General features: G+C 38.7%; 1 long non-coding RNA gene across 2 annotated transcripts; it reads right to left on the reverse strand.

Annotated features, from left to right (window-relative positions):
• Window positions 1–252: 252 nt before the first annotated feature.
• LOC125264329 lies at window positions 253–10,713 on the reverse strand. Of its 2 annotated transcripts, none has more exons than XR_007184066.1 (4): window positions 10,680–10,713; window positions 7,269–7,333; window positions 1,461–3,109; window positions 253–917 (listed from the first exon to the last, which is right to left on the reverse strand). It is a non-coding gene; the product is annotated as an uncharacterized LOC125264329 (long non-coding RNA). The 2 variants fall into 2 exon arrangements; XR_007184067.1 differs by lacking the exon at window positions 10,680–10,713 and adding an exon at window positions 9,449–10,046.
• Between the last annotated feature and the right edge of the window lie 293 nt (window positions 10,714–11,006).

An 11,006-nucleotide genomic window follows, 5' to 3' on the forward strand; every position in this document is an offset into this window, starting at 1 on the left:
AGAATTTTCCTGGAATTAAAGGGAATGTGCTAAGAAAAATGAACAAAAAGACAATCTGTTTAAAATTCTGACACCTGCTCACTGTAAAGTTGGATTTCTGAGCCACCAGGGCTCTGCAAAGACTTCAGCAGATGCTCTTCATAATGGAAGTCTAAGTAAATCCTGACAAGCCTGCCGAATGGTAATCTCATCAGTGTACTGCATATGTTTTGAGAAGGACTGTACGTTAAGGTCATTCTTTGATATTAAAGACAATACTTTATTATGAAAGTATGCATGGTTGTACATTTATATATGCCACATGCAGTTATATATTAAATTGCAAACCATAAAAACACTGAAGCATTTTCATATTCATGACAGTGCTATGCAGATGAAAGGGAGAACCAGCAGAGTGTTCAGGACAAAGAGGCCAAAAAAAAAAAAAAAAAAAAAAAGAAAGAAAGAAAGTGCCATTACTGTCCTTCAGGAAAAGCATTGAATATCATGCAAGCTCTCACTAAAAAGGTCTATACATTTGATATGAACCAACCAAGGCTAGAATGTTGGCCATATTGCTTCCCTTAGTCTCATAAAAAACAGTGCATTTGATTTTCAGATCAACAAACTATCAGAGCTGACACAGACATCTCAGAAAGCACAGTTGTGAAAATTTCCCAGCCTTCATCCATAATGCACCATTTAACACTGCAGAGATTCTGGTTGTACTGGTAAAACTTTCTGAGTTTCAAACATAAGGGTAAACTCATTTAAACAAGCATTATTCAAACTTCAGCCAAAAGAAAGTCCAGCATTGAGGCTGTGCTGCTATTTTCAGTTGACGTCCCAGTGGAAGTAAATGGAGACTGGAGGGCTATTTGCTGGCTGTCAGTTAAAATGGATGTGGTGTCAGTCTCTCGTAAATGGTCGAAAACCTGCTTCAGAAATGAAATAGACTGACACTGTAAGATGCAGCAGTGCACTGGACCGAACTGCAAAACAACTCAAGAGAGTGAGAATTTAAAGTGTTGAGGTTTATTGAGTACAGGACATGTGTGGCTTCTGAAACTTCTTACATGATTCAAACATGGAGGTTTCCTCAAGATAAAACGGTAATACTTTACAATAAGGTCCCATGTTAGTTAATACATGAACTAATGTTTAACTAATGAACCTTATTGTAAAGTGTTACCTAATTTACATTTAACTGAGATTAGTAAAAATGTAAAGTGTTTTATTGTAAAATATGCAATTTACATTTTTGTAAAGTGTTACAGATAAAATGAACAACCACAGTTCTGCTGGCCTGGGATAAACAGGGAAATTATTACCTATAGATATGTAGACGGCAATGCACTTGTTGACATTCAGCACTAATCTTCACATAATCACGGTGCATTATACTATCACAGAATAATTTGCGATTGAAGAAAACATAATAGACACATGCTGTATGATGTCAGTTCCTAAATGCTGCATACCTCAAAATGTGGGTAAAGCGGAGTAATAGTGAAGTAGTGGACTTCAGAAAAGCCATCTTCAAGGACGAAGAGTGCAGGACCGCAGGCGATGTGCGTCACTCTAAAATCACTGCAGCTCACACACATTTGTCATATAGCCATGGGGCTCGATTTCCCCAGGGACGCCCCGAATGCCTCATCAAATGATGCGATGTTCCCTTTCATTGGATTTCTGTTGTGTACCTAAAAGCTCTGATGCCCATTCGTCTTGAAAATAACACCATCTCTCAGCCCTTGTGGGCATCGTGGCTGTCTGGCTCATTCATCCTGTCCTCCAGAACACATAGGCCACGAATAACTTCATAGCAGGGCCTGAAAAACCGTTCATACACACACACACACACACACACACACACATACGCGACTGGGCTCCACTGTGATTTACATTCAGCTGTTTCTTTTTCCATCAATGATGAGGAACGTGGCCATGATTATTTGTTTTAAACCCATTATGTTTGTCATTGTCATGATTAGTTATTCTGGAATATGATGGGAGACCTACCTTGTTTTGTTTTTTTGTTTTTTTAATGTATTTGGTTTTCAAAGGAAGCCAATATTCTGCCAAATATGTAATCTTGTGACTTGTGAACCTTTTGTCATAAAATAAAAGATACTGTGGATTTAAATTCAAACTGTAAATTCCACATTGTTTTATGTGCACAAATAAAAGATCCTTCATTGATTTACAGATTCTTTGTGAAACTTTTACACTGTGGGCTCCGTTCCAAAACATAATGAGCTGCCTACATCGGCAGCATGTTAAAGCACTGACATTAAGGCCGTTCCATAAGGTGATTTCTAATAATTGTTGCACATATTGCAACAAGCTCAGAGAAAACAACCGATTCAAAATCCAGAGCAAGAGAAATAGTTAATAATATTTCAGTTTAATTTATTCAGTATGGAAAAGGGTTGATAAAATAGATTAAACTAATTAAGAATATTTTACCTAAGGTTTGTGTAATGATTTAATTAATAATTTAATATTTAATAACAAACTACTATATTCAGGGCCATGCACAGACAATTTGGGAGGCAGTGCTTAAGAGAAAAAAGGGCACCCCTTTCATAATTATTTATAAAAAAATAAAGTTGCATACTGATGAACATCTTTTAATTATTTAAACTAATTAACACTATACACTATAGGTGTAAGGTTTAAATTCTGTTCTGTGGGCTGTTTATTTGCTTTTCTGCTTCCGTTTGGTTCTTGTGCTTTGTTTCTGTTTCCTAGGTTACTGACTATGCCCTTTGTTGTCATGGTAACTGATTGCTTTGTGCACCTGTTTCTTGTTCAGTTATTATCTCCTGTATATTTAAGCCCTTACTTACTGTCCAGTATTATCAGTATTATCTGCTTTGGTAAAGCTGTTATGTTGTTTTTCTCCAGTGGACTGTTTTCATGTTGGACTGCCTTCTTTGTTCTTGTCAACAGGTTATTAAAAAAGAAATTAAAGTTATGATGACTGTTATTATATCCACCTCACCCCTTCTTTGCCTTTGCCTCTCCTGCACATGACAACAGGGTTACCAATCAAATGGCTTTGTCATGGCTTTGTCGTAAAAGAGTTTGGGTGCTGATTGGCCTGCCTGCAGTCCAGATCTTTCACCTATAGAGAAAAATACATCAAATACAGCCACAAACTCTTCAGCAGATGGAAACCTATATCAGGCAAAAATGGGACCAAAATGGGACCAAGACCAAAACTCCAGAAACTCATAACCTCGATGCCCAGGTGTCTTCACACTGTTTTGAAAAGTAGAGGAGATGCTACACCATGGTAAACATGCAGGCATAGCAGGCATCAAATTTGAAATTAGCTAATTTTGTTGCATAAAATTGTAAAATTTCTCTGTTGTTAAAACATTCGTTATGTTATCTATGTTCTATTGTGACAACAGTTGGTGACAAACATGCAGAGACATTCATGCCTTCTATCACACCAGCTGCTTGCGATTGAATTCGTCTTACATAGCACTACGAACAAAGAGTGGCAGGCGGCAAAGTTTTTGCCACACAGTGCGACAGTTTTATCCAGCTTTATGCGGTGTATAAAGTTTTTAGCAAATCCAAACTCAGCTGACTCAGCAACAGTGCACTGAAAGACTGGCATAGGAGAAGCAAGCACAGGAAGGGCATTAGGAGGCAGGACTTCCTCACATGCAGTGCAGACATTAGGTCCCTTGCCATGAGTGGTGTCCCTTTGTCCACAATGAAAAACGTAGCAGGAACTGAGTGGTCATGTAGGGAAACATTCTCTGACAAACATCCACCCTTTGGAATTTGGGCTTTTGAATACATCACAAGCTTGGCTGTGGGTTGCGACAGCAGAACGTTACTGAAATGGCATGCATAAGTGCTGTAGGGCAGGATAGATACAGAAGACCCACTGCCAACCACCACATCCATCACACAAGTCTATGAGAAGTATATAGTCACTGTGATTGTAATGCTGGGAGTACAAGATGAATATTCAGTATACAGTACAGTAATTTCTGGCAATTCAACTTCACAAACCTCATGAGTATTTCAATGTGTGCATTCTTTATAATTTGTTCAGATTTGCATTTGTTGCATAGTAAAAGATGTTTTAGCAATTTTCAATCACGGAATATTTTAGTTCAACTTCCATGATCTCTAATCATCTATTTTATACAGGTACAGTCCTCTTATTTGACATTATGGAGGATTGTCCTAAGATACAGTAACTCTTTACATAAAGTTTCTCTGGAAATTAAAAAAAAAAATAATAATAATAAAAATGTTTTCCTCTTTTATTTAAGATTTAGTATTATTGTTTTAATTAGATGTTTCAATAATCTTTCTAATTCTAATAAAAATAATTATGTAATGAGCTATACAAGGCATATTTGTTAAATGAAAAATATATAGGGAACAAAATTACATTTAAAACAGGGTTAAAGCCCCGCTGATACAAATAACTTTGAGATTGTTACAGATATTAGCTCCGCTGCACACCCCTACTGAGAATGTTCAGAAATAACATTTTCATAACTTAATGGGAATTTTTTTGCTCAACATTTGCTGTGTAACTTTATTCCAGCATTTGTATCTTTAGATCAGATTATGAACCCAAACAAACTTCAACACCGGCCTAAAGACAGCTTTCTTTTAGCACACATTTAACACGTTGACTTTTTCTACTTTCTCATTCTGTTAGGTTGTAATATTGATCTATGAGCATGGTGATTGGACAGCAGGAGAAATTATGTCGAAGGTAGGGGCTGTTTTCTCCGGGGGGCCATTTTCCTCTACATCTGTAGATTACGGTCATACGCAGCTCCATCATAGGACCCGAGCTTTTTGGCCTGAAAGCCATAAGAGCCCAGAAAGAGAGGATGTAATTTTGAGAGAAACCTGATGGAAAACTCCTCAATTATTTTAGACTGCCAAGCAATAGGGGACATTTGGGACCATTTGGACTTAGCACATTAAAGAATTCATGAAATGAAACCATACCAGCCAGACATCACAATATGACTTTCATGCCTGAAGCTCTGCTCGTTGAGAGGGTCGGACTGCCAGTCCTGGTTTGTTGACATTGATCTATCCTTGAGTCTTTTGCTGCAGGACTTTAAGGCTAAACTTTGGTCTCTGAGCATTAAAGAAACAGCTATCGATATGAATCTTGTGGTAATGATTTTCTTGTCCCTGTTCATGTTACTCTGTAAATTGGCTATGTAGCCCCCCATGCTGGAAGTAGATGGGACGTCTCCAAATGTGGGAAAAATGTGCCTCTGAAAACTATTTGGCCTCCAGAAATCTGCTCTAACCACATTTGGAAAAGTTGTTTCTTTTAGATATTGCATCACTGGATTGTACATAAACACTAACATTCAAAAGTTTGAGGTCAGTAAGTTTTTTTTTTTTTTTTTTTTCTCTCAGCAAGGACACATTAAATTAATCAAAAGTGACAGAAAATATATTTATAATGTTAAAAATTATTTCTGTCTTAAGTAAATGCTGTTCATCTATTCATCAAAGAATAGTGGTTTCCAGAAAAATATGAAGCAGCACAACTGTTTTAAACATTGATAATAATAATAAACAATTCTTGAGCAGCAAATCAGCATATTAGAATGATTTCTGAAGGATCTCATGACACTGATGGCTGGAGTAATGATGCTGAAAATTCAGCTTTGCCATCATAGGAATAAACTGCATTTATATTTACATAAAAAATAACATTTTAAATTAGAATAATATTTCTTAATATTACTTGTTTTACTGTATTTTTGATCAAATAAATGCAGCTGTCACTATTATGTTCAGTTTAGTTTTATTCATGGACTAGTTTGTAATTCTTCAGTTTCTGTGTTCCTTTGTTTGATTTTCCCGCCACTAATCTGTTTCCATGGACACTAACTATCATCACAGCTGTTTGTCATTTAGCTCATCACCAATGTGTATTTAAGTTCCTGCTTTTCACTCAGTCTGTGTCTGGTCATGTTTATGTTATGGTTCTCTGCCTTTGTAGGATATTTTTTTCCTTTTGAATTAAACTTCGTATTTGAGTTTTATCTGTCTGACTCTTGTTTGTTTGCTACGCACACACCCTGAAAGTAGTGATGGGAAACTGAGGACCTTTCTGAAGCATTTGAGGCTTTCATCAAATTGTGCCGAAAATGGTTCATTAAGGCTGATTTATACTTCTGCGTCGGACCTACGCTGGAGCCTCTGCGCCGTAGGCTATGCGTCTGTCTTCATTTATACTTCTGCGTTGTTGCCCGTGTTGACGTGCATGCAGACCACTAGGAGGCAGTGTACGCGGTCATGTTGATGATCAAGGCAAAAGCTGAAGAAGCAGCAGCTTGTCATGTACGTTGTCAGAGAAGCTTACAAACAGAAATGGCAGAGAAGCAGCAAATAGGTAATGACTTTTGTTGCAGTTTGACTGTATGTGTTCCCTGAAACAGAGTGTATTTTCATTCATATGGAAGTTGAAAAAGCTCACTCTTCTCCTATTGCTCCACGCCAGTTTTTTGACCCGAGGGAGGGGTTCTAGCAGACCAATCAGAGTGCTTGCGGTCCGCGTAGAATTGACACGGTTGCGTTTTTTAAGAGGTGCACGTCAGGCTACGTCATATGCTATGCGTGGTACAAACAGCCTACGGCGTACACTCGACGAAGAAGTATAAATCAGCCTTTACTCGTAGCTTTTAACACAGTGCGCATTAGCGACATCTGGTGGTCAGACTTGTTCTCTCCACCATAAACCATTCTCCTCCATCTAACAAATCATTGCGGAGCAGATCTACAGTTTTAAAAATCATGTGACCAAACAAAGTGTCGGAAGTCTGTGACATATGGAATCACTCTTGTCTTGGATCAATACAGATCTATCTAATCTGATCTAATCTAATCTCATCTAAATTAATGTGTGACAATGAGACCACAACTTGTGTCATGTGTAGCCTGCAATGACCCCAGCAATAAAACATGATTAAATGCATTTTCCTTTCATGCATCAGATGAAGTGGAATTTTTTTTCAATCCAGCTGTCCCGACTTTCCGATACCGCATGACGTTCGAAGCTTCAAACGTCATCAATCATGTGGTATTGTCATTTTGGTATACAAGCATTGGTACAGTGTGTGATGCAATAGTCCTTTGAACAATAGTCCCGAACCAGAGCCCGTTTCATCTAATACGACCATGGAGGAATCGCGTGTGCCCCCTGCAGATGTTGAGGGTCAACCCACTGCAACGAGTGAGCCAGAGCCCAAGAAAGAGAGGACAGGACTCACCATCGTGCCGGACGTGGAACCCCAACATGAATCTGACCAGGGGAGTGATCCTGTGACACCAGCGGCTGAGGGAACAAAGACAAAAGACTGGCTGATTAACTTCAATAGGGACTTGTCAATTCTCATCCTATCCCATCTGGTATTTGAATCTTTATTGCTTACGAAGAACTTTAAGGACTCTGATTCATCAGTTATATGTGCCTGATTTCGACGCCGGGGAAATACATAAAGCAAATCTGCCTGTTACCTATATTGTAGTTATATAAAATATTACGTTTAAATCTGAGTAATCACTAAACACATGACTTTACCTCAAAATCCAACATTTTGACACAAAATGATAACTGCAAATCCATGTTTCTCTGCCTGGAGTCCAGCTGTTTCTGTGAATTGCAGTGATCCATTTGCTTCTTTTTTCTGTAGCTTTCAGCACTCCTTAAATATATACCTCAGATTTTGTGTCAAAGCTACACTGCGTTCCAAATTATTATGCAAGAGACAAATCAGTAAGATTTCTGTACAATAAACATTCAGATTTTAGTTTTTCTAAGAAAATGTTTGTTCGTTTATTTATCCATGTCTTTTTAGATAACTGGTATCAATCTCAGACAAAATAATTTTCCAGATCTATGGAAACCCTACTTAGAGGTTGTTCCACATTATTAAGCAAGTCACAGTTCTCATGCAATATGAGGAGGAAGAAAAATCTTTCTGAAGATGAAAAGCATGAAATGGTGCAATGTTGTGCAAAAGGCATGAAAACAACTAATATTGTGTGAGAACTGAATGGAGATTATCGAATTATCATAAGATTTGTGAGTGATTTAGAGCACAGCAGAACTCGGTCAGATAAAGGCTTATTAATGAAAGTTCCTATCAAAAAAAATAATTGTATTAAAAGGGCAGCTATAAAAAAGCCAGTGTTGAGCAGCAAACAGGTATCTGAAGCTGCTGGTGTCTCGGGAGTCTCAAGAAGCTCTCCATGCAGGCTGGCAGTTGTGCGTAAAGATGCATTTCAGCCACCCTAAACCAAACCTCACAAAGAGAAACATTTACAGTGGGTTTAGAAATACATGAAGACTCATTTTTAAATAGTTTTATTCACTGACTAATGCCGTACTACAATGGATGGTCTAAATGGATGGATTTCTGGATGGTTGGTGAATGGCCACCACGTTCCAACAAGACTGCGACGTCAGCAAGGAGCTGGTGGGTGATGATTTGGGCTGGAATACTGGGAAGTGAGATGGAGGGTATTAAAATGACTTTTGCAAGATATATGGAGTTTATAACTGGCCATTTTCAGCTATGATATAAAAAGGAGGATAGTGCATAGTACAATGCACTATTGTACAATGCACTATGCACTATCCCATGCTGCAAAAAAAACACCACAGCAATAAAACTGTTTGAAAATGTATTTCTACAGCCACTGTAAATGTTTCTCTTTGTTAGGTTTGGTTAGTGGTGTCTAAAATGCATCTTTACGCACAACTGCCACAACCTGCATGGAGAGCTTCTTGAGACTCCAGAGACACCAGCAGCTTCAAATACCTGTTTGCTGCTCAACACTGGCTTTTTTATAGCTGCCCTTTTAATACAATTATTTTTTTTGATAGGAACTTTCATTAATAAGCCTTTATCTGACCGAGTTCTGCTGTGCTCTAAATCACTCACAAATCTTATGATAATTCGATAATCTCCATTCAGTTTCACACAATATTAGTTGTTTTCATGCCTTTTGCACAACATTGCACCATTTCATGCTTTTCATCTTCAGAAAGATCTTTCTTCCTCCCCATATTGCATGAGAACTGTGACTTGCTTAATAATGTGGAACAACCTCTAAGTAGGGTTTCCATAGATCTGGCAAATTATTTTGTCTGAGATTGATACCTGTTATCTAATAAGACATGGATAAATAAACAAACAAACATTTTCTTAGAAAAACTAAAATCTGAATGTTTATTGTACAGAAATCTTACTGATATGTCAATTGCATAATAATTTGGAACGCAGTGTATTTGTACAGTCAATCGCAAAGCTCATTCCCGTTTTGGATAAGTTTTGTGCGTTTTTCGCTGCATTCACGCTAATAACCAATGCTGCCTGACTGTCTTTGTGCCACTCAGTGGGCGTAACCGCAGTCGTAACGGTCGACGGTGATGTCACGTGCATACCCTCTATTCAGGTGCTCTGGTTCCACCTCTGACGCTCGTCACAACTGCTCCCAGGTCTCCAGAACCTGCGCTCAGCTCCATCACCCTCCGTCTGTGCCTATGGATCCATCGGCCTCATCTCTATCGGTCAGCCCCCAGATGTTGACAGCCACACCATCTACATCTCGGCTCCTCCCTCCCTTGACTCCACTGTGGAATGTGGGAAGCTCTGGGTCTGTGTCATCAGACATTCTACATCTTTGGGTTTCGTTGTTGTTCCTCGGTCACCCCTCCTCAGACTGACTACCATCTCTTTGACATCCCCTGTTACCATCTCTTCCCCACTCCTTCGTTCACCTCCTAAGCCACCTCCATCAGTTACGACGCAAGGTTGTGCTTTGCCGGAGGGAGGCAATGTGTCACCATTATGTTCAGTTTAGTTTTATTCTCTGGACGTTAAGTTTGTATTTCTTCAGTTCCTGTGTTTCTTTTTTCCCACCACTAATCTGTTTCCATGGACACTAACTTTCATCACAGCTGTTTGTCATGTACGTAGCTCATCACCAATGTGTATTTAAGTTCCTGTTCACTTACCCTGCGTCTCAATCAGCTCCCTAGCTTCCTAGGTTGTGAATCAGTATATCGTAAATGTATGTGGCCAACTCTGAACTAGAGAGCTGATTGAGAGGGAGCTCTTTGTCTGGTCACGTTTACATTATGGTGTGTTTCTCTGACATTGTTGGATTACTTTGCCTCTTTGGATTAAACTTTGTATTGGATTTTTATCCGTCTGACTCTTCATCTGTTTGTTTGCTACAATCACACACCTTGAAAGTGTGACAGAAGCCTTGGTGAGCAGATGAGACTTTGAAAAACATTTTAACCCTTTGAGTGGTATGGTCCCACATATGGGATTTAGAATGTTCAGCGACGTCACATAACTGCCAGATTCAAACTGTGCTTTCGCACTTTGGCTGCAAGATGGACGCGCTCAGCTCTTGTCATATATCACAGCTGTGCAGTCTTTTCAGTCACATAATGTTTCTTTTAAGGTTTCAGACATTTAAATATGCATAAGCACCAGTAAAACAATATTTTATAAAATACACACTGATGGCAGACATCAGGGGAAGCAGCAATAACGATCCATTCAAATATAATTTGCCGACATTTATTCATATCAGACACACTTAATGAGGTTAAGTAACTATAAAGTTTACTCTATTATTCTTCCAGTTCACCAGCCACTTACTTGCTTGTCTGTCGATGTGTTGTCCGTATCCTCTTTGCTCTGCAATGTATTTTTCACTGTGAGTGGCGTGACAGCGCCACGGTTTGTCGGACAAAGCAACAGTAACTAAGGGGGGCGGGTCTTTGCGAAGGGTCAATTGACATGCTGTAAATCCGACTGACAGGACTGCGGAGCAAACCAAAATGGCGGCGACCAACTCGCGTTATAGATCAAGATAAAGATCATTAATAAAGGTTTTTAAACGACAAAACACACTCACTTACACATATTTGAGAATCGGAAAATCAGATAGTAGATGACATGGTAAGCAAGTTTGTGAATATTTTA

The sequence above is a fragment of the Megalobrama amblycephala genome, linkage group LG3 (assembly GCF_018812025.1).
Source record: "Megalobrama amblycephala isolate DHTTF-2021 linkage group LG3, ASM1881202v1, whole genome shotgun sequence".
Classification (NCBI taxonomy): Eukaryota; Metazoa; Chordata; class Actinopteri; order Cypriniformes; family Xenocyprididae; genus Megalobrama; species Megalobrama amblycephala.